Genomic DNA, 25,097 nt, shown 5'->3' with positions numbered 1-25,097 from the left:
AAAGGGCATATATACCTATATTCATATATATACATGCATATACATACATATATGTATATCTTATATATGTACATGTATCTATACATATGACTATATATATATATATATATATATATATATATATATATATATATATATATATATATATATATATATATATATATATATATATATACATGTGTTATCATGACAGATGATGGAATTGAAGGCTGATATGGAGAACTAATATGTCATGGTAGGTATAAACAATGTAATACATAAATAACAGATGGAATATCAAGGTGCTGCAGGTTGACAACACATGTATGTTAAAGCACTGGCAATCTGCCCCTTTGCAGAGAGTCGACCCTCCTAAAAACAAAAAAAAAACTGGCAACTATCCAAAAACCTATAGATTATAAGCCGAGAGACTGTGTGTGAAAAAAAAAATGGAATTTTACAGGGAGGTCAGAATGATCTCCATGGTGCCACAGAAGCATATGTTGTGGTAAATTGAAAAGAAAATGTGCTATTTCTCTTCATGCCATGACCTGTCGCCCTTAGAGACACCTAGCTCTCTAGTTTACCACAGAACTAGAAAGATTTAAAGTGCAATGAATTAAATGAAGAAATGTCATTCTTGCTTTGTTCTCAAAACACAACAGTAACCAGATTTACACTTCAACCAATTCTTGAACTTAATTAGGCTTGACAGGAGGAAAAAAAAAAGACAACAATTCCTGTAGCAAAAATTAAGATCAAAACCATAGGCAGTGAAAACCGGGCCATTGATGCCATGGAGCTTGAGTACAAGGCAATTGATTAAATAAGTGAAGGTATGGGTGTGTGACAGTATACGATGGGGTGCTAAGAAATGTAAAATGCACAAGATAGAGTGGCGGCAGGCACTATGAGAACATACCACAGTAAAGAGAGATGAACAAATGTTAGACCCTGTACAGTGAACAATACTGTAAGTGAGAATATGTATGTGGCAAACCGATCGTTTATTCAGCCCACCCTAGCAAGGTGAACTCTCACAGCGACTTAAATTCTCAGATTGACCCCTCTCATTGCAATGATCTGATGGATCATCTTTATCCACAATAAATTATCACATAGCAACATTCATGAGTGAATCCTATGCTCATGGGTTCTAGTAGAATTAGCCCATTCACTCCCAAGACAGCATATCGAATGATTTCCACAAAGCATCATTTACATAGTTCATAAGTGAATGATTCTCCGACAATAATAAACTGATTTGTCCATGACAAATCTATTCCTGCAAACCGGTTGCTGAAAATGGTCACTAGAGGGGGGGGGGGACTGGTTGCAGATGAAAATAGGCGATGCTAGAATGGTAACGTAAAACAGAACATGGGCTGTAGAGAAAGGACACATAAGTATAGTGCGCATATGAGATAACATCCGATAAAACCAAGTTATCAAGATTTCCATGGTGACTGGTGATGGAGCTGCATCAGACTTCAAAATGATATACAGTGAATATACAGATGTTGTATATGAACGTGCAGTGGGTGGGTGTTGTGTGAGATGTGTTGAATCAATAAGACGATAATCGTTATATATGGATATTCACAAAGAAACAGGCAAATGATATTATATCTGCCACAGAACTCTATCATATGCAAGTAATTTAGAGGGAATGGTCTGGACCCCAATTGAAATTTTAAAAGACAAACCATGCATATATTGAGGAATACCTTGAACAAATTTATACAACCGAGTTTCATGCGATACCAACAACCACGAATGATCCTCCAGAAACAGAAAGTATATTAGGAAGAAGGAATCAACCTCCCTTTGTTACTTAAGGAGAAACCCGAAGGATGAACCTGAGAGAAAGGGGATCAGAGGGAAGAGTGGATCGATCTCGGCTCCGGCTCCAACAGGGAAGAAGGTAGCGCTTCCTTGCAGAAACCCAGAAGCTGAAAGGGGCGCCAAGGGATGAGGTTGAAGATCTGTTGGGTGATGCTTGAAGACGGGTATGAAGCAATAGGGGCGAGAGGCAGAGAGTGGATGATCGACCGATAATGGATCGCTTAGAAAATAGGGTCAGGGGCAAGAAGGGAAATATTTTACAACATTTTAAAAAATATTTTTTGCGAGAAGAGAAAAGCAAGAGATTCCCTAAAGCTTGGAAAATGGATGATCTTGGGTGCCTCATTGCTGAGACTAAATCAGCTTTTAAAAACAGATGACCTCTCGCAGAAGGTTTGGGTGATACCTCGAGGAGCGAGGTAACATGTTTAATCCTTAGCCTAAATGGATACAGGATTCTCGAGGAACGAGGAAAACTGTGATGGGACCTCTAGACTTCGCACAACAAGTCCAAGAGGGGTTTGCAAAAGGATGAAAATGGGGGTCTCTAAAGCTTAAAAAGGGTTGTTCTTGGGCACCTTATTGCTGAGACTGAAAATAGCTTTTGACAATAATAGACCTTTTGCAGAAAGTTCAGGTTTAACCCTTATCCTGAGCGGGAACTGTCTATAGCGGGACAGTGGGGAACACAGGGAAGTGTGCAAATCTGAGAGCGCTCAGATCAGACGGAAGGAAAGGACTTTTCAGTCCTAAGGAGGGATGACGTCAGGATACGTTAAAACGATCATCAAGTTCACACTTCATTTTGGGATAATGAAAAAATATTGCCAATAAGATGCCAAAATTGTAGTTGATTCAGAATGATTGAATTGTGCATGAAAATATCACCACTTTCTACCTAGAGTATTAACTCCAATTGGGCTAACTCCGTTGAATCAGAAATCAAATTCAAATTTGTTGTTGTTGAGTTTCTTCAAGGAAGATATCAATTTCCTTGATATGAAAAGAGAGGAAACATTCTTAGCTTCATAAAAGCAATTGGGTGAGAAGATATTGATAAAAGAATTTCACATAGATAAGGATGATTCCTAGCAGTTTTGGGCAGTTTGATATCCTAGGCATTTCCCATGATGATCTTTTTGCACTCTTTTGTGTCATGGAATTCTCTTGGGTTTTTACATCATCCTTCATTTTGGAGATGTCCTGACTTTTCTCTCTTTTTTGGGGAAGGGTACGTCACAAACTTATTCATCTTGGAGATGTTCTGATCCTTCTTTTTCTTTCTTTCTTAGGAATCAGGCTTGATGACATTGGTTCAGGGGTCAAAATTCTCTAGGTGATAGCAGAAATCAAATATCTTTTAGGGTTTGTCGGGAGGCTCATCACAGTCGTCTTCATCTTGATGGTGCTCCGAACGTTCCCTGGAAGGATCCATCACAAACTCTTTTATCTCGAAGATGATCCAAATCTTCTTTGGTCCCCGGGGGTCTAGCTCGCATATTCGTCTTCATCTTGACGACAATTGAGAGATCCCTTTTGCAGATATTTGATTGCAGCTCAAATGACTAAGGAGATATGGATTGGGTAGGTTCTTTTTCACTACCGAGGATATTTCCACTGTCTTACTGCCAAAAGAACAATTTTTAAGAATGTGCTATAGCTATGATCAATATCAATTCACTTATGGCTTTTCGACATCATTGAATGTTTCCTTCGCCGGTCATATCAAAGATTTTTCTTCATCCTCTTGGTTAACCAACAGAAAAGCTTGAATCTAACTCTTATTTTGCAAAAGCGTTGCTCTTTTGGAAATAATACTAAAGATAGTTTGAGATAATTCTTTGTATGATAAAAACTTTGAGATCAACAATGACTTTGATAGCAAATTGGCAAAGATTCTTGAAATCCTTGATGAATGTAATCACTTGACAGCCGATTGACACGTCCATGACAAAATTCTCCTCTCTTTTCCCCAAAAGAGAGACTCAGGCTTAACCCTTACCTGAATGGGAAGTTGAAAATACTTCTCTCTTCCCCAAAGAGGAGATGTTTGCAAAACGGAACTTTCGAAGAGAAATTAAATTTTCGTCAAAACTCCCTATCTCTAGGCTTCTCTTATGGAAAGGCGACCGAAAACAAAGTTGAGAAAGTATCACAGAGGAACGAGTCCATCACACTCTCCCTAGAAGAGGGTTCTTCGTGAAGGGGTTGGCCAAAGATGAGAAAAACAGGGGCCACAAAAGAAATGAACTTCCGTCAAAGCTCTCCCTGGAAAAAGGGTTCTCTTGTGTAAAATTGGTTGTTGTTTTGCAAACTATTCTCAAAGAAAATGAGTCCCTTCAAACTCTCCCTGGAAGAGGGTTCTTGCAAACGAAAGATGGTTGCATGCGAAAGGAATGAGCTCCCTCAAACTCTCCCTGAAGAGGGTCCTTCGCAAGAGAAAGGTTGATTTTTTGACAAAATGATAACCCGAAGGTTGAATTTGAGAATTTAGAGCTTGAATGATGATTGGTTAGTACGAAGACTGAACCTGCAGAGCTAACTTGATCAGTTAGCCAGACACTAGCACGAACACTAGATGTACCAGCACAAGCACTGGATTTGAAGATGTACCAGCATGAGCACTGGGTTTTGAAAAATACACCAACATGAGCACTGAATTTCAAAATGCCCCAGTACGAGCGTTGGGTTTCAAAAAATGCACACCAGTACGAACACTGGGTTTTCGAAAGTGCATATCAGTACAAACACTGGTTTTTCAAAATGCCCCCAGTATGAGCGCTGGGTTTTGAAAATACACACCAGTACGAGTACTGGGTTTTCAAAGAGGTGCATCAGCACGAGCACTGAGTCTTCGAAGCTGCACCAGTACGAGCACTGGATTTTAAAAAATGCACCAGTACGAGCACTGGGCTTTCTCATGGAGAGTTTGAGAAAGAGACTGACATTCAAAGATACTTGAGAACTAAGTGAGAATGATTGTCGGCATTTCAGGATTATCCCTTATCCTGAAGGGGAAGTTCAAGTTTTGTCCCTTAACCTGAAAGAAAAATAGGCAAGGAGAACTTTTGATCCAATATGAGCATTGGATCAATAGAGGAATTTTGAGTCGGAACTCGAGAAAATAAGAGTATACAAAAGCGAAAATCCGAGTCGGAACCCGGTTTTTCAAAATAAAAGAAAGAGTGAGAATCGAGCTTGAGAACTCGAATTCTCGATGCAATGATTGGTTCCAATACGAGCATCGGATCCAAAAGGAAGTCTGAGTCGGAACTCGAAGCTTCCGAAATAAGAATATACAAAAGAGAAAATCTGAGTCGGAACCTGGTTTTTTCAAAAATAAAGAATGAATAAGTATCGAGTTTGAGAACTCGAACTCTCAATGCAGTGATTGATCCAACACGAGCATTGGATCCAAAAGGAAGTCCGAGTCGGAACCCAAAACTTCAGAAATAAGAATATACAAAAGGAAAAATCTGGTTCGGAACCCGGTTTCTCAAAAATAGAAGAAATGAATGAGAATCGAGTTTGAGAACTCGAATTCTCGATGTAACAAATTGGTTCCAATACGAGCATCGAAACCAAAAGGAAGTCCGAGTCGGAACCCGAAACTTCAAAAATAAGAATATACAAAAAGGGAGAATCCGAGTCGGAACCCGGAACTTCAAAAATAAGAATATACAAGAAAGGAAGATCCGAGTCGGAACCCGGTTTTCAAAAATAAAGATAAAAGGAATGAATGAGAATTGAGTTTGAGAACTCGAATTCTCGATATAACAAATTGGTTCCAATACGAGCATTGGATCCAAAAGGAAGTCCGAGTCGGAACCCGGAACTTCAAAAAATAAGAAAAAAGGGAAAATCAGAGTCAGAACCCGGTTTTCAAACGAAAGATAAAAAGGGGAAAATCTGAGTCGGGGCTCGTATCTTCCAAAAATAAAATAAGATGAGAACAAAGCCTGAGTCGGAACTCAGACGGGAGGAAAATAGCTCCTTCCCCAAAAGTCGGGTTTCAGAAGGATTGACAAAAAGCATGAATAGATTTCAACGATGAGGATCAAAAACTTATTCAAGATCCTCGGCCCAAGATGGTCTGAGGTTTGAATTTTATTTAGGATGGTTTCAGGATTATCCCTGGTCCTGAAGAGAATTTGGAAAAATTGAAAAGATTGACAGATATTGATAAAGGACAAAAGGGATTGATAAAAGGAAATAAGTTAATGAAATTGACAATAAAGATTTAGTAGCAACTAACAAAAATTTGAGGAAAAATTGATGATAGAAGAATTTAGGATTATTCCTTGTCTTGAAAGGAAATAAAGGTCCTCGCGGGACGAGGTTCAGGTTTTATCCCTTAACCTGAAAGGGAAATACCTCATTGAAATGAGGCATCAGGTTTATCCCTTATCCTGAAAGGGTTTTATAAAGATTTGATAAAATTTAGTAAAAATTGATAAAATTTAATAAAACTTGACAAAAATTGATAAAATTGACAATAAATTGATTAAATTTGGAAAATAAAATGAATGCAATTTAATAAAGATAACAAGATTGACCGAAAAAGTTGATAAGATTTTTAGAAAAAGATTTGTCTGATTCTGCCTGCATATGATGAAGGAAGACAAGTATAGATCAAAATAAAATGCTCCAGTATCTGGGAGAAGAATGTGAGAATTTAATAGAAGATTATTTCTTTATTGAAAAAGATTTTTTTGAAGAGTACAAAAGGCTTAGAATGAACAATTTTAAGTGTAAAATCTCTTCAAATGTAAAGCATTAATAGGATCTGGTAGTTCCACTCCATCTGCGTTGATCAGGCGATAGGAATTGCGAGACAGCGCTTCCTTAACCACATAAGGGCCTTCCCAATTGGGTGACCACTTGCCCTTCGACCGATGCTTGAGATGAGTTGTTGATCTGAGCACAAGGTCATTGACTCGAAATCTTCTCTCAATAACTGATTTGGCGTAGTGTTGAGCCATCCTCTGTCGATAGGCCTGAGCGTGCTCTGCTGCATTGAGTCTTTTCTCATCTAACAGATCAAGTTGTACCAACCTCTGCTGCTGATACTGATCAAGCGGGAGTTCAATGAGCGACGCGAACTTGAGTGCGGGCTTCTGAACGTGGAGAGGTAACACTACCTCGGTCCCGTTGACAAGCTCTAAAGGAGTAGCATTGGTTGGGGTCCAAATGGTGGTTCGGTATGCCCAAAGTGCATCGTGCATCTTCTCGTGCCAATCGCGGCCCGTTTCCACAGTTCTTTCTAAAATGCGGATCAAAATCTTGTTGGTGGCCTCTGCCTGGCTATTCCTTTGGGGATAATACGGAGTCGAGAAGTGGTGATGAATCCTGAACTTCAAGCAGAAGATCTTCATCCTCTCATTCTTGAAGTGACTGCCATTGTCTGACACAATATCATGTGGGATGCCGAAGTGGCAGAGAAGATTCTTATGAATGAAAGAAACCACGTGTCGGCCTTCCACTATCCGCAAATTTACAACTTCGACCCATTTGGTGAAGTACTCTGTAGCTGCGAGAAAATATTTGTGTCCATTAGAAGCAGAAGGAGTGATCGGACCTACTGCGTTGAAGGCCCACATCGAAAAAGGCCAGAGAGAAACCACGGATTGCAAGTATGCGGCTGGCGCATGAACGGAAGGCGCGTGCATTTGGCACTTGATGCACTTCTTTACAAAATGATGACAATCCTGCTGCATGGTTTTCCAATAATACCCTGCTCGGATAATTTGTTTTACGAGTGTTTGGTAGCCGATATGACCACCACAAATTCCCTTGTGTGCTTCTTGGACAACTTCCATGGCTTCATCCTTATCTAAGCATCTAGCGTACTCAGAACTGAATCCACGGCGGTAAAGAGTATTGGCAAGGATGAAATAACGGGCCGACATGCGTTGGATTGTACGTTGCTCCTTTCTTGGCATTCCTGATGGAAATTCACCAGTTTCAATAAAAATTTTGATGTCCTGGTACCAGGGCTTCTCTTTCTGAGTGGCTTGGTTTACTTGCTCAGCTAGGATGTAGGCAGATTGATCAAGTCTGTCAATCTCGAAGGAACGACAGGATTCACTGTCTTTGAATGATAAAATAGAGCCTAAACAGGCTAGGCCATCTGCTATGTGATTGTATTCCCTCTTGACATGGTTGAGCTGAAATTCTTCAAAGTTGCCTATGAGAGCTAAGGCAATCTTCTAATAAGGAATCAATTTTGAATCTTTCACTTTCCATTCAGCATTAACTTGACTGACAACAAGCAATGAATCACCAAAGGCATGTACTCTTTTGACATTGAAATCTTGCAAAATTTTGAGGCCTTGTATCAAAGCTTCATACTCGGCCATGTTGTGAGTACATTGAAAGCTAAGTTTGAGGAAATAAGGGATCATCTCCTTTTCGGGAGTGATTAACAAGATCCCAATCCCTATGCCAGACATATTTCTGGCTCCTTCGAAGAATAGGGTCCAAACTGGGGACTCCTGAATATTGCAAATTCGATCGTCGGGAAAATCATCTTCCACCTTGATCTCTTTTGTCAACGGGAAATCTGCCAACTGATCTGCGATGGACTGGCCCTTGACCGATTTCTGAGAAACATACTCTAAGTCATATTGTATCAGAAGGACTTGCCATTTTGCAATCCGTTCCGTAAGAAAAGGCTGCTCAAGGATGTACTTGAGAGGATTGAGTCTTGACAAAATTTTAATTTCTGAAGCTAAAAGATAATGTCTCAGCTTTTGACACATCCACACTAAGGCTAGACATGTCTTCTCCACCTGAGAGTATCTTTTCTCATAATCGATGAAGGTCTTGCTGATGTAGTAGATGACATGCTCTATTTCCTCATACTGCGCAAGAAATCCGCCACAAGCATTCGGATTGACAGAAACATATAAGAGAAGCAGCTTTCCAAGTTCTGGTGGCTTCAGAACTGATGGATTGAGGAGATACTGCTTGATGCGCTCAAATGAGAGCTGACATTCTGGTCCCCACTCAAATTTTACTTCTTTTCTTAACAAGTGATTGAAGGGCTCGCATCTCATGGCCAAATTTGAGATGAAGCGCTGAATTGACTGAATGCGACTTTGAAGGCTTCACGGTTCTTTGAGATTGGTGGGAGGCGGCATATCAATGATCGCCTTTGCCTTGGCAGGATCCACCTCTATGCCTTTCTTGCTGATCATATAGCCTAGCAGTTTGCCTGACTCTACTCCAAAGACATATTTCTGCGGATTGAGCCTCAACTTATAGAGAATAAGTCTTTCAAAGACTTGGTCGAGAGCATCAAGATGATCCTCTCCTTCTTTGGATTTGACCAAGATGTCATCCACATAGGCATCCATGTTCTTGTGCATTTGGTCATGAAAAATAACTGTCATTGCTCTCTGATAGGTTGCCCCAGCATTCTTGAGCCCAAACGGCATGACTGTATAGCAAAATGTACCCCAAGGCATGGTAAAAGAAGTTTTTGATTGGTCACGAGCGGCCAATTTGATCTGATTGTACCCTAAGTATCCATCCATAAAGGAAAACATGGCATCGCCTGTTGTGCTATCGATCAGAAGATCGATATTGGGGAGTGGATAATCATCTTTTGGGGTGGCCTTGTTTAGATCTCTGAAATCAATACAAATTCGGACTTTGCCATCTTTTGGGGTGGTCTGGGTATTCGATAGTCCGGATGAATCCTCCTCTTAACAACTCCTCAAGTCCTTCTTTAACTTGTGGTGCTATACGGGGATCCATCTTTCTCAGTTTCTGCTTGATTGGCTTGCAATCCGGTTTAAGCACAAGATGATGTTCGACCAGCTTGGGATCTAAGCCTGGCATATCCTCATAAGTCCAAGCAAAGACTTCTTGGTGTTGTTTGAGGAAATGGATGAGTTTCTCCTTCTTATCTGAACTTAAGCTGGAGCCAATTTTGAGGATTTTCGGATCATCATCTGAACCGATGTTGACATCCTCTGTCGGATCTTGAACCAACGGCGATGGTTTGTCCTGCTTCTGAATACTGGCAAACTCTGGCAACTCTTGAATCGCTGAGTTGAACTCTGCTAACTCTTCGATCTGCCCTGTTACCTTGTTGACCTCTGCCCCTGCCTTTGCCTTGCATATTCTGGCTGGTTTGGATTTATTTTGAGAAAAGTTGGTATTGATAACAAGCCTTTTGAGCGATTTAGGAGCCATGATGTCGGCAATCTTGTAAGCGCAAATAAGGTTTTTGAGAAAAGGATAAAAGGTTTGAAAATAGCCTTTTGTACAGAAACAAAGAAGAACAATCATAGAAAAGGATATAAGCAAAGAATTTGTGTACACCAAGATGAGTAGAGGAAACACAATTTTCATTGACTAAGTAATTTCGATATTTACAGATGATTGTTGAAGGAAAGAAAGAAACCGGGGTGGATCTTTGCCCCTTACAAGATGACATTAAAAGAGAAAAGAGAAAGCAGAAAACACTGGCATTGCCTTCTTCACTGTGCTCCCTTGACGAAGGTGGTCTTTCTACCAGACGATCAACCTGCGAAACCCAAACCCGCGTTAGTGACATGCTGAGCAGGGACAATCGGCTCCAGGATGCCTGTGAACACCCCAAATTTTTCAAAATCTTTCAAATATTCCCTTTTTGCCCCTGATATCATTTTCTGAGTAATTGAGTCACTTTTTAACCTAAATTCCAGTTCATTTCTCAAGTTTCACTGAAATTAAATCCATTTTATATGTCTGACTTGATTTCGGATCTGGATCCATTGTCCAGATCCAAATCTGAGTCTCATTGTCTAAAATTTTAAATTAAAATTACAGAAAATACCAAAAATAGTTTTAAATAGCTCAGACAGTCCATCTGACATTCGTTTGGATCCATCACGTTGTATTTCTCGATTCGAGTTTCAAAAACTCAAACATTCTCTCAAAACTCGGGTCCAAACCCATTCTTCTGAAGAAATTTCCCCGAAATGGTCAAAAATTCTCAGAAAAATACTTTTGTAAATATTTCTCAGACAAATACAAAAAAAATAGTGTTTTAAACTTAGTTTTCTTTTAAATTCTTAGTTTTCTACTATAAAAATACAAAAAAAATGAAAAAAAAAAAGCAATATATAAAAAAAAAAATTGAGGAAGGCAAATGGTTTTAAAACTTGAAAAATTGAATTTTTGCCAAAAACCTCTTTTTGAACCATTTTTACAAAATTCTTTCAAGGGGGCCTTCTTTTGGAAATTTGGAAAATCTCCAACAACCATCTCCCGCGCATCCTCTCTCTCGATTCTCCATCGTCGATTTCAAAACAACCTCTTCCTTCTTCACCTTCCATCTTCAACCAAAATCCCCTCTCGAAGGCTCTTCTTCAGCTTTAAGAGGAGATCACGCAGGGGGGAGCAAGGGGTCGTCTCCTACCTCTCCATCCGCCATCCATTAACGCATCCTTCTTCCCCTCGATCCCCTCCTTTTCAGCAACATCAGAGGATCTTCCAAGCAAAGCAGAGAGAAGACTCTTTAGAACTTTAATAACATCCAGGTAAGTTATCATTCGACCTTCATTCTGGTTCTTTTTCGCTTTAACTTCCCCTAAATCTTCTCATTTCTAACCCCGTAAATGCACTTTCGAGGGTGCTGGGTTGCTCTTAGCAACATAAGCTCCTCTTCTGTGCAATAGCAAACGGAGTAATCATGCTCCAACATTTTTTTTACTGCGAATTTTCGGACTCAGGCTGCCGATTTCCATAATCCAGCAGGGTTCACCCGAATCCCAGTCCAGATTTCCTGCTAAATTTTTGCCTTCTTGTTGAGTTTTGGTAAACTTCAGACTTCCCCTTTTCTGTCGTTACTTCTGTATTGAAATTCGATTCTCTTTTTTTTTTTACTTCATCACTCTCTTTTGCATTCAACAGCATCAAATGTCAGTTTAGTTCATTCATAGCGTTCCATTAGGTTCTATTGTGTTACTCGTTTTTTTTTAGATCGTTCCTTTATTTCTATATATCGTTTTGAGTTTACATAGTATGGGTTCCAAATTCTGTGAAATCATCCTGTTACATGTGTTCATCCTGATATGTTCTGCACTACGAGTTCGGTTGCTAGAAGTTCTTTCACCTGTGTCTGCACAATAATTCCCATTACGGCAGGGGTCTTTGTCATCAAGGCCTCATCTCACACATTGCCCACCATATATACATTCCTCTGCCTTACATGCGTGAGAATGCTGAGGAAATATCCAAATATAATTTTTCTGCGTCACTGGTTATCAAACAGTCACCAGCGCTGATGGCAATCAAGGAAAATCAGGATTCGACTTTGCCTGCAGGTTCAGAGATCCATTTTTTTTTAGCAGCTGGGTTCATTTGCGATCATTGATGGATGGTTCAGTAACATTTCCGAAAACTCAACTTCTTATTTTTCATCTTTTGACAGTCATTTCATTTTCCTGTTTTATCTCTTTGTGATTCCCTTTTTTTTTTCTGAACTATGATTCTTATTCTGATTTGAATTTCTTGTTTTGCATCATGATTATTCAATTAATATCTGTATCATGTATGAGATGACCTTCATTGTGGCATCCAGTCTAATCCATTATTAGATCGGATTCACTCTACAACAATCCTTCACAGGATTTCACATTTTATCTGTGCTCAAGCTCGATGCATTTTGCTTACTGCGTTTCCTTCTTCTTCTTCTTTTCTACATCATCATCTGTATAACCTTGCTTGATTTTACTCAGCATGTTACCTCTGGTGCCTTGCACCTGTACATTCTATATCTCTTCTTAGCAATCTCCTTGCAGAATTACTCGTGCACTATAGCTATTTTCTTTATTGCAATTGTATTATGTCATTTATCATATACTTTGTTGTCATTTAATTCCTCCTAGCATCATCAGCTCTCTCTCTCTATGCTGATCTGCGTCTCGTGCCTGATCTTTGGCATCCACAGATCCTCTAGAACCATTCCAGAGAATCGGTTTTCCTTTTGATGACAATCAGGGTAGACGCTGGCTCTACTTGGTCAGATCACCCCGCAAGTGACTTTCAGGATATGAAATCCTTTCAACTAATGGTTAACCTCTAAGCTGAGAAGTTTAATCATATGCTTATATTGCTGACTAAAAAAAAAAATAGCTGGGTTGTTAAGTTAGAAGTTCTGAAGGTGTTTTGATAGGTAGTAAATGCTGGGAAGATCTGATTGAAGTTAATGTATTTAAGCTTATTTTGAAGGTAGTATGGTGGACTCCTCCATGTTCATTTGCTGAAAGAATGTAAACAACATCATTGAAATAACATAAAAACATCCTGGATATGGATAGAATGCAATCACCAAAGCAAAACAGGAGATGGTGATAATCGACTTTCGAGAAGCAGAAACTTGCTACTGAAGTTGGCTTGAAGTCCTTCGGTGCTACGTTGAACGACGAACTTCGTTATCTCCAGCATTTCTGCAGCAGCTAATTCACCATCATCCTCTCTAGCTTGTTTTGTGCTTTCACAAACTGTCACATACCTTCACTACTGCTATGCATGCCATGCTCACCACCCACTATATATCATTTGGTGTCATATATTGTTTTTTTTTTAGTACCTACTTTCAGCCACTTTATACAGCACGTTTCCATCTCCTTTCTTCTTGCTAAGATTTTATGTATATTTCATCTACCTCCACAGCACCTATGCCCCTCGACCACTACTTACAGCAGCACCTTGCTGCGTTTTTCGCTCTACCTCCATGTCATAACCTACAGCATCCTTACCCTGTTATGTCCACGGTTGCTGTAATTCCAGCAACATTTCCACCTACACCTTACCATTGTTGCCTGTTGCACGAGTCTCATATTGGCTCCAGCATTATCACAGCCTACCCTTCATTACATTTTCTGTGTTACTATTCTTCGTTGTAGATACACAGCACCTACAACCTGTTACAGTGGTTCATCATAACATGCTATCCACTTCACTACACAGCTACCTCCACCTGCACTAGTCATATCATTTGCACCTCCATCTGCACTTCACACATTCCAAATTGTGTTCTAAGTTATAGTTGTGAATATTAATTGTATCTGGTAAACTTCATCACTTATCATATGCCAACCCATATAGCTGCACCCAATTCGCCTGTGCACATTTTCTGCACATGTTTCCACCATTTTTACATAATACACATCCTCTGTTGTCACATTTATTTCATTTTTGTGTGGTCTTTGTGCATACCTATACTTTCATAACCCCATAGACACACTGCACTTGATTGTAGGGTCCAATCTCAGCCCCTCTTTTGCAGCCACAAAGGTGCTAAAATATCATTGCAGCTTTATCATCTTCAGTAGGGCTAGGTATTGTTGTAATCACCATTAGTGTTTATAGTTATCTTCTATAAAATATAGCAATCCCCTAGATTGTTGTAGCTCCCTACAACCGGCCAGTAGATCGTTATGAAATACCTTTACTATCCCTTGACATCCAACATCATCATACTTATACGTACAGCTTAGCAATCATTTACCTTCAATTCTCATCCACACAGCCCATCCTCATCCACCTACATTGAGTGTATATATATATATATATATATATATATATATATGCACACATGTATGATATATATACGTATGTCTAGGTGTGCATATACATATATTGGTATATAATGTTATTTCTCCATCTTTTTCACCATTTATATCTTGACTTTTGCCATTAATATCCATGCGATGTATACAAATCTCCTCTATGATCATACTAACCAAGTGTTTTTGCAGGAAATACATGAAAATATCTATCTTCTTGGAGATTATTTCAATTTTTAATCAGATTCAAGTTGTAATAGCTAGATTTGAATAAGAATTTACATTTCCTGTTTTAGATAGAGTGAATGAGCATTGTAAATATCATAAATTGCTTGTTTTCATACTTTTTGCCTTTATTTCTCAAAAATTTCACAAATGGAAACACAATTGGCACGTGCACCATTTCGTAAGAGGTAATTAATCCTAAGTTGATGATTTACATCAATGGCCATAGTCAGGATGTAAACAAGACTTAGGATTTTTATCTTTTACGAAATAACACTGGATCCATTTTCAAAATTCATCATATTTCCTTAAATATTTTCTTCTTTTATCAGAATTTAACTTAAAATTAATTCAAAATATATACCAATGACCATAGTCAGGGTATATTAAGAGTTAATTTCATTTTAAATTCTATAAAAGCACCAAATGTATTTTATTCTTCTCTTGAATTTAAATATAGATTATTATATAATACATTCAATGACCATAGTCGATGATGTATTATATCTTCAATCTTGTTTTAATTCATCTAAAGAATGAAATAGCTTTTCAAAATCCAAATTCGAAAATTTAAATTCATTCATCATTTAGGATAGAATTGCACCATATTTCCGAAATTTTCTCTTCAAAAACTCCAAGTACTGTAAATTTTTTTTCTCAAATCTATCTTCAATCCTTATCAAATCCAATTCATTCTTTCAATTTTCAAAATTCTATTTCATTTTCAAATCTCAAAGTTCAATCTAACTTTGAGATTTCAAATTCATTTTATATCAGATTTCAAAGTTCAATTTGACTTTGAAATTTCAAATTCATTTATATTCAAAAACTCCAAATCAAATCCAAAGTTCAATTTAACTTTGAGATTCTCTTCATCTTCTAAATTTCAAATTCAAATTCAAAGTCTAAACCTGACTTCGAAATTCATTTATATATTCAAAATTCAATTCCTAAATTTCATTTTCCAAATTCAAATCAAAATTGGAAATATGGATTCATCTTCTAAATTCCAGATTCAAGCTTCAAAGTCCAATTTGACTTTGAAATTCGTTTGCATATTCAAAATTCAAATTCTCAAATCAATTTTGGAAATTCCAAATCCAAAATCAGATCAACTTGGATCCAGTCTTCTAAATACAATTCTACTTTTGGATCTTAGACTCCAGATCCATACCACATCTGGTATTCCAGACCTTAGGTCCAGATCCCTTTTAGGATCCAGAACCCAATTCTGCATTGGATCTCAGACTTCAGATCCAAAATCCATCTTAGGATCCAGAACCCCATTCTACATTTGGATCTCAGACTTCAGATCCAAATCCATCTTAGGATCAGGAACCCAATTCTACATTTGGATCTTAGACTTCAGATCCAAACCCATTCTAGGATCCAGAACTCAAGTCCATCTTGGATTCCAAATCTCGGATCCCATTCCGTTTAGGATCCGGAATCCAATTCCAAATTCTAGATTTCAATTCCATTGTCGGATCTAATCTAAATCCATTTCTATTCTTAAATACCATCCGGATTTCTCAGATCCATTCCAAATTTCAAACTTCAAAATCCAAATTCAATTCCATTTCGAGTATTCATTTCCTTTTCTAAATTCAAAATCAAATTCAAAGTCTATTTCTGACTTTGAAACTTCATTTTCTTTTTCATTTTCAAAGCTTCAAGTCATTCTTTCTCATTTATTCTCCCAACTCTGATTTACTTCAAAAACTTAGAACTTCTCTGATCTATCTCAAGTTCTAAAGTTAGATTCAACCATTTTTTCACTCTATTATCAAGTTCATCTCAGAATACTTGGAAATTTTCAAAACATCTTTCAAAAGGAGCATACATTCTTGCATTGCACAAGCATGATTCTTTGTGCATTTAGAGTTAGAATAAATTCTTAGATTATATTTAGGCAAAGCAAAAGGCATAGATTCAATCCTTGGTTCGATTACCCCTGGTAAAGGTGCCAGGAACGATCAAACCTCATACCGACGAGCGAATCCCGTCTCTTCATCTTTCTCGCAATATTTTCAAAAACGGAGGTAAGTTATTTTCTAAATATTTTCAAATCAAGGTCAAGTGAGACCGCGCAAAAGAGTTCCTCTTCTCTTTTTCTTTCTTTCTTTTTCTCTTCTCTTTCTCTTTTCTTTCTTTTATTCTTCTCCCTTCAAAAGGAAGGAAAATAGAGGTTGGAAAAGGAAAAGAGAAGGAAGAGAGAGAAAACCACAAGAGAGGAAAATTTTTGCGATGATCACAATGCCATCTTCATTCTTACCAAGGCCCCTGAAGGGCTGGTAGCCATGTTTCATCAGAAGATCAAATCCCTTCTTGGTTTTTGCAAATTGGCGAAACAGAGGGTGATATTTGAATGGAGTGCAATCGAGGCGCCCTCCTAGCTTGAAGAAGTGAGGCCCCTGCCACTGGGTTACTGTTGCCACGCTTTCTGTTGGGTGGACCTCTTTTAACTTTAGCATGTCCAGACTTTCACTCAGGTTGATTTCATCGACTTCCCTGATGCTTGGGATGTCGGCAGTGAAAGTAGGACGGGGAATCATTGGCTGCGGGAGTCTCTCTTCCGGATCCTCTCCTAGGACCATGGTAATCATACCTCCCTTCGACCATTTGATACACTGGTGCAAGGTTGAAGGAACAACATTGGCATTGTGTATCCAAGTGCGTCCCAGAAGAAGGTTGTATGTAGGCGGCACATTGACCACATGGAAGAGCACGATATGCACCAAGTAGTTGATGAAAATTTTGAGAAAAATCTTCCCCTTGGCTGTCTGCCCATGGTTGTCAAAACCGTAGATCGTTATGGGATATGGGGTGTATTCTTCTTCTTTCAGACCCAAAGCCTTGGCCGTCATCTCCAGACAGATATTGAGGTTGTTGCCTTCATCAACTAGCACATGAGAGACTGTCATGCCTCTGGTCTGCACTACTATGTAGAGAGTGTTGCTGTGGAAAGAATGAGGCTTTGGCAAATCCTCATCAGAAAATGTGATAGGTGCGTTCATCATAGTCTGATTGACGATTTGAGCCATATCCTGCGGTGTGGTGCTAGGTTTGACCTTGATTTTTCTGAGCTGATCTTTTAACACTTGCTGATGTTCAGGCGAAGCATGGATCAGATCCAGGATAGAAATGTTTGATAATGCAATAATTGGCTTCTGAAATGACCCTGAGGTTTCATCCTTCTTCGAAGCTGCCTTGACGAAGCGCTTCGGGATCCGGGGAGTCAGTTTGGCAATTTTCGCCATTACTTTGGCTGGTTCCTTGTTTGTTTTCTTGTTACTAGAAAATGCGGTAATATTCACCCTCTTGGCGGAAGACTGCGCTTGATGGAGGACGAGGACCTGATGTTGATCCTGAATGTCATGATTGGAATATGGTTGAATGTTGCCTTGAAGAGAGAATGTTTGTTCTGTGATGACTGAAGCTGAATGCTTAGGAAATAGTTTGGACAAGATTTCTGGTTGTTCTTCCTCATCCTCGATTAACAAGTTCTTGTCGATGCAATCTTGGATGATGTTCTTCAGGACAAAACAGTGTTTGGTGTCATGTCCAACAGTCTGGTGGAACTTGCAGAACTTATCAGTCCATTTTCCCATAGCAACGGGAGGATCTGCCACCTTAGGGAGTTTTATCATTCCCTTCGACATCATATATTCCAAGATGTCATCACGGGACTGTTCTAGAGTTATAAACTCTCGATCATAACTCCATCCCTCGTGTTTTGGCTTTTCTTGTTGCTTTGCTTCTGGCTGAGGCACTGACTGGACGAGCTGCAGCTTTACAAACTTTCCCTTCTGGGCTGCAGAGTTTGTCCTTTCGACCCTAGGGTGTCTGACATTCTTGTTACGATTTTTCTTGCTTCTCTTGCTGTCAGAACTACCGCTGTTGTCTGAAAAATCCGTGGAGTAAGCCATGTGGGCCTTTTTCTTTTGATCAGGATTCCCTCTGACGAAAGGATATCCTTCATATAGGCTATTGTCCAATCCGGTCTCGAGCCACTCGGCTCTCTCATTCAACTTGATGAATGATTTTGCGGGCGATGTAGAAATGAGGTTCCTCAGAGGCTGAGCAAAGTTGTTCAAAATAATATGTAGGGCGTACTCTTCTGGGACGGGAACCTTCATTCTGTTACAGGTGCTCCTCCACCTGTGGATGAGTTCGCTAGCCCTCTCATTCTTGTTCTGCTTCAGATTGTACAGATGGTTAAGAGTTGGTGAGGCTTCAACATTGAACATGAAGCACTTAATAAACAAGTTTACAACCTTATCAAACTCTCGTAGTTCGATAGGATTGACGTGGTTTGCATACCACCAGGCCGCTACACCCTCTAGGCTGCGAGGAAAGCAAATGAATAACGCTCGATTGTCTTTCCTGAAATTGCCACACTCAGCATAGAAAGTGGCCAAATGAGCCTTAGGGTTGCCTATTCCGTCAAACTTGAGGAACTTGCGAGGGAGATTTTCCAGATTGTCATCCCCATCTAGGCCATTGTAAAAATCCTCACCAGAGTAAGTATGTTTGCCTTTGCTTTTGGCCTGAATATCCTTAATGGCTCGAGTCATTTCCCTCATCTGCTCGTGCATCAGATCATTAACTGGAATAGGCTTATTCACAGATTCAGGCTCTGCAACAATCTTTACGAATTGTTGTGGAGGATTCTGAGGGTAGACAAACTGTTCTTCTTCTTCTGATTCTTCTTTGACTGATTCTGATTCCTCAGAAGTGGTGTCAGGCTGGACTTTCTTTCTGATGATCCTGACTGGATTTTTCACAACTTTCTTCTTCGATTTGCTTTTTGGAACAACCTTCTTCTGATTGGCCTCAGCTTGTTCTGACATCATTCTGGCCATCATTCTCTGAAATAGACTGTACATGGCAGGATCGATATCATCGCATTTGTTCTGATTCTGCCCTCTGACTGACTTAGGAGAGTTCGTTGCCTCGGCTTCGTTGTCGTTGTGCTGAGGGGCAGTCTCCTTTCCAGCTCTGGTCTGAACCATCTTGCCAATGCCAATGATTTCTGCGGAAATAAAGGAATGGTTAGAGCTCGGAGGAATTTTTTGAAAACACGACCTTTTGAGAAAAAGACAAGAAAGGAGGAATTGATAGACAATTTAGACAAGTTATCCCATCACCAGGGATTAGGTCATCACAAATTTTGCGATAATTGTGTTACCATTTTGCAGCAACAAAAAATGTGCCTTGTGACCTAGGTGAGGTTGTCCATCATGATAAGAGATAATCGAAGAAGAATATAAGAAAAAAGTCTCATAACTAGGGATGAGGTCGTCACAGGGATCGTGACCATATAAAACAAAATAAAAGAATAAAATTTTGGCCATAAAGAGCTTTTTAACAAAACATAAAGTTGCATTTTTATTGATTAAAAAATTTAAATACAAAGAGAAGGTGGGTAGACAGTTTGCTACCATTCTTGATATTCCGAAGATACATTAGGACCAGGAAACACAAACAAAGGAATGAAGGAGTCTCAAGTGTATTTGGTTACATAGTATGCCCCAGACCACTGATCCGACTGCAGATCAAACTCTGGCATGTGTTCTGTCGGAAAGCGAGTGTTGACACGAACCTGCCACTGCGAGAACTGTCTAAGACACCTCTCTGGCTGATAGTCAACACAGAAGAAAGGGCCAAGCAATCTATAACGCTTGCTACGAGCATAAGTGTAGCGAGGAACTAACTCTTGCCTGTTGAAGTAATCCCAAAGGATCTCTTCTTGATGCAAACTTTCAATCAAAGTTTGATACTGAACAACAGACTTCGGCTTCTTGCTGCTGAATCTGAAGGAAATGGCTTTTGACGGCACATGTCACAGGAACCAAGACTGCAAAGCATACGTGCATCCTTCCACCAAAACAGTCTCTCCAAGACAGAAACAAGCTAAGCCTTTGTAGAGAAAGGCTAGAGCTGCCATAGACACTGAAAGCTGACGGGTCTTCTTACTTCCCCATCTTCGAAAGAGTTGGGCGACTCTGACATCGATAAAATTCTGACCGTCGTGAAAGAATGTCAATCCCACTGTGCATAGGACCATGGCATGCTGGATTCTTTCTTTCGCTGCTCGGGACAAGGTGTCAACTTCCTCGTAGGCTCCATACTTGCGATAGAGTCCGAATAGGTCGATGAATTGACTTCCGTTGATCTCGGTGAGAGGCCAAGATCTGCTCCCTGTCGCTCTGGCTAATGCTTCTCGAACGTCTATTTCCTTGACATTGATCAGGAACTACTGCTCGACCGGATCATCTAGTTGGCCAGCTGGCTCTAGCAATCCCATGATGTCATTGAACTCGTCCATTAGCAGAGTCATCTCTCCCCATGGAAACCAAAATGTGCAGGTACGTGGATTCCATCGCTCTGCCATAGCCTGAATCAAACTGCCGTTGATGGTTCGCTTGCCCATTGCTGACGCCATCTCCAATCCACAGTCATCCAAGTGGTCTGGGAACATACGTGAGAAGGTGGCGAACCAAGAATAATACCACCGTGGGAAGAAGGAATGAGACTGGATGACTTGATGATCCGGGGTTCCATCCCTCATTTGATAGAAGACATGATCTCTGGGAAAGACATTATTGAGGGAATCAGATGCCATTGGAGTGATACTGAGGCAAAGAAGGAAGAGAATCAGATAGAATGCAGGACTTACGGATAGACCCTTGATGAAAGAAGAGGATAAACATAAATCCTGGAAATTTTGAAAGATCGAGAAAACTTAGGAAAAGGGATTTCTAGGGTTTTTAAAGGAAAATTTGACAAAAGAGGAAAAAAAGAATGTAGGAAAAGGAAAAATATACACCTGGGGTTTTTGAAAATAAGAGAAAATTTTGAATAATATACCCAGGGTTTTTGAGAAGGTTTGATATATATAGGAGAATACAAGGAAACATTGCACAATCAGAGTTGCACAAACAAAGATGCGCACGCAGCACTCCCTAAAGGCTGACTTTAAATGCAATATTTGAAATAGCTTGTAGGACCCTATTCCTGACTCTATGGTTCAGATCATCTGATTCCAATCGAGGTATGTCGATATACTCAAGCCGAAGCTCGAAGTACGTGGCATAGAAATAATTCTCCGGTTCTAAGGTAATGGCTTCCCAACATCCTTGAGCGCCTACCGATATACCTCGGACTATGGCCCTTAGGTACGTGGTAGGGGGGCGCGAACCCAAATAAGTGGCCCAGTTGTGAGGCTCTTTTCCGAACTATGGTTCAGTGAGACAGCCCAACAATGTGAAAACCGGGACAATATAGGTAAAAATGTTTTCAAAAACATGTTCAACATGCAGATAAAACCAGAAAGCTCTAATGCAAGTCCTAAAGAGATAGATTTAAAATGAATAGAAGCATACACTTGCATACATTGTTTGCATTCAATCCCTAGAATCGAGGAGAGTTGTATTTCACACCTAAGTCTAATGTGAACATGGAATAATCTCCTCAATATGGTCCTACCAAACCATACTTAGATCCTATATGCACTATGTCAGCTCAGGACAGAGTCTAGGCTCCTAAGGTTTGCATGAAAAATGAAGCTGACATTTGAAGAATAAAGACTTAGATAATATCAAAGCAAAGCAAAGGCATAGATCCGACCGAACGAAGACAGTCCCATCTCGGTCGCCAAAACTGTGATCATCATAAAAATTTTCCTCTCTTGTATCTTTCACTTTCCTCCTTCTCTTTTTCCTTTCTGACCTCTATTTCTCCTTTTTGAGGTGAGAAATGAAAAGACAGAAAAGAAGAGAGAAGAGAAAAGAAAAGAAAAGAAAAGAAAAGAAAAGAAAAGAAGAGAGAGGAACTTTTTTTGCGGGGTTTCACTTGACCTTGATTTGAAAATATTTAGGAAAAAAACTCGCCTCTGTGTAAACACCCCAAATTTTCACTCACCTCCCCGACATTTTCACCAAGCATCATCATCCAGCTTCCGAAATTGCCGAAGGGCAAAATGGTTATTTTTTGAGATTGGACCTTGCAGAAAGTTCTAAATTCTATGCTTGAGTCTCAAAATCTCTCTATTTAGACTCAAAAATATCTTCAAACTGCAAAATCTCAAAATCTTATTGTTGACAAGAAGCTAGAATTTCCAATTTTGAATTCAGAGCGACATTTCAGGAAACATGTCTTTGTATAGCATTGCATGAGCATTTCATATCACCGCACTGCACAACATGTCCTTTCGAGGTCCAGAACTCTCGATTTCAAAATTTTCAATCCAGATTCGAATTTCAACTCTTTTCAAAATTGATTTCAAAACCCTGGGTTTTCAAAATTATCAATTCTTCCCATTTTACCCCCAGGACTCTAAATTTCAAAATAGTTTTTCAAGAAAACAATCTGGATAGCTTTCAATATGGATTTCAGCCACTTTATCTCAGATCTTTCCCCTTTATCAGCAATTTCCAATATCATTCTTTTGTAAAATCACCCCACAGGGGCCAAATCTTTTCAAAATTTCTATTTTACCAATTAGTCCAGGTTTTTATGAAAATTCCAAAAAGCGGTTTTGTTGTCTTGTCTTTATTTCAATAAAGAAGCAATGTGGGACCCACACTGAGGTGGTGTTACATAGGCTTTTCTTTTGAAAAACCCAAAAATATAGGAGCCTTGTCCCTGAATTGGCGCCACTTGTCTTTTCTCTCTCCTCCCATTTACCTGCCATGTGTCAGTGTGGGGTTCACCTAGAGGTGGCGCCATATGTCATTTTCTCTCTCTTTTCATGTCTTTGCCAAGTGTCAGTGTTGGGCCTATCTAAGATGGCGCCATATGTCCACCATCTTCACCCTGTGCCAGGTGTCATTCCCAAGTCACCAAGAGACGCCAAGTGTCATGTGTTATCCTGTTCAAAAAAAGTAAAGCTTGTCTCCTCTGAGGTGGCGCCAGATGAAGTGTGTCTCCTGCAGAGGACACGTGTCAATCTCTCCCTCCTTCAGAAAAAGCAGGATGACACATGTCTCTCCTCACTTTTCTCAGAAAAGTAAGTGACACATGTCACTCCTAGCTTCCTTCAGAAAAAGTAGAGGACACGTGTCACTCTTGGCCTTCTTCAGAAAAAGCAACCATTCAAAAAATTTCAAAAGGGCCTAGGTGGCGCAAATGCTGATTTTCATCCATAAAATTATTTTATTTCATTTTTTGAGGTGGCGTCACATGGTTCTTCTCCTTCTCTGCCCTTCCGCCACGTGTCACTGCAGGATCTCCCTGAGGTGGCGCCACATGGCCACCCTTTATTCTTCCAGAGCCAGCCTCATTCAAATTTCAAATACAGCCTCTGAGGTGGCGCCATTTGAGAAGACTCCTCCAGCTAGCTGACACTTGTCAGAAGCAGAGCCATCCTGAACCGCCATGTGTCCAAATCCCCCTGCATCAGAAAAAGTAGGAACAACTCCCCTCTGAGGTGGTGCATTCTGCTTCCTCTGTTCCTGTCCTCCTGCCACATGGCAGTGTGGAGCCACCCTGATGTGGCGCCACGTGTCAGCCTCTGCTCCCTCCAGAAAAAGCAGAAATTTGAATATTTAAACTCCTCAGAGGTGGCGCCACATGGCATTCTCCCCTCCTTCCAGCTTTGAATCTCAAACACCTTTTGAGGTGGCGCCATTCCAGAGCTCCCACTTGGATTCATTTTGTGCTTTATTTTATTCAAAATAAAAGTAGCCCACCATGAGGTGGCGCCACATGAGGGCTCCCTGTAAAAAGCAAACTTTGAATTTCAAACCCCAGATAGCACCTTCTGAGGTGGCGCCATTTGGGAGACTCCTGCAGAGAAAATCAAGCAAGTTTTTTGAAAATTTTCAAATTCCTCTGTTGAGGTGTCTCACCTACAAAATTCTTATTTTATTTATTTAAAAAATCCAAGTGTCATGCCCTGAGATGGTGCCACATGGAGGGCTCAGATTGAGCCTGTTTGAAATTCGAAAATTTCAAAAAATGCTACAAATACAAGGTCCCACGCCCAGCTGAAGGGAAGCTCCTTTTGGATTTGGCATTTCAACTTAGACTTCCGTTACTACACGATTTTGAAGTTCTGAATTCACGCCCCCTTTGGCTCAGTGGAGAGGGTGCATCGAAGTACCAAGCTTGCTCACATCAATTCCAACTCGATCTAGGCGCGCAGATCGATTTTCGTGAACCTTCGGAAGCCCGGATCGAAAGATGAAAGAAGCCGTTGGTATCCATTCATTTTGGGAGTTCCAAAGCTGCAGGAAAACACAAGGTACACTTCTATACCTATTGATTTCATTACAGTAATATCCTTACTCGATTTGTATGGTCGTTTTGAAGAAAGAGCTCATCCGAGAGATGGATCGAGCTATTCTCGTAAAATGACACATATCAAAGGATGCTTCTTATGCTTTCTTGATTAGATTTTCGCATTTCATCATGTTTATGCATTAAAATAAGTTAGATTTATGTTTTATTTCATTTAAATAGCATGTTCCATGAATT

The sequence above is a fragment of the Nuphar pumila genome, chromosome 9 (genome assembly GCF_984573655.1).
Source record: "Nuphar pumila chromosome 9, dmNupPumi1.hap1.1, whole genome shotgun sequence".
Lineage (NCBI taxonomy): Eukaryota > Viridiplantae > Streptophyta > Magnoliopsida > Nymphaeales > Nymphaeaceae > Nuphar > Nuphar pumila.
Note: the sequence above shows the minus strand (reverse complement) of the source record.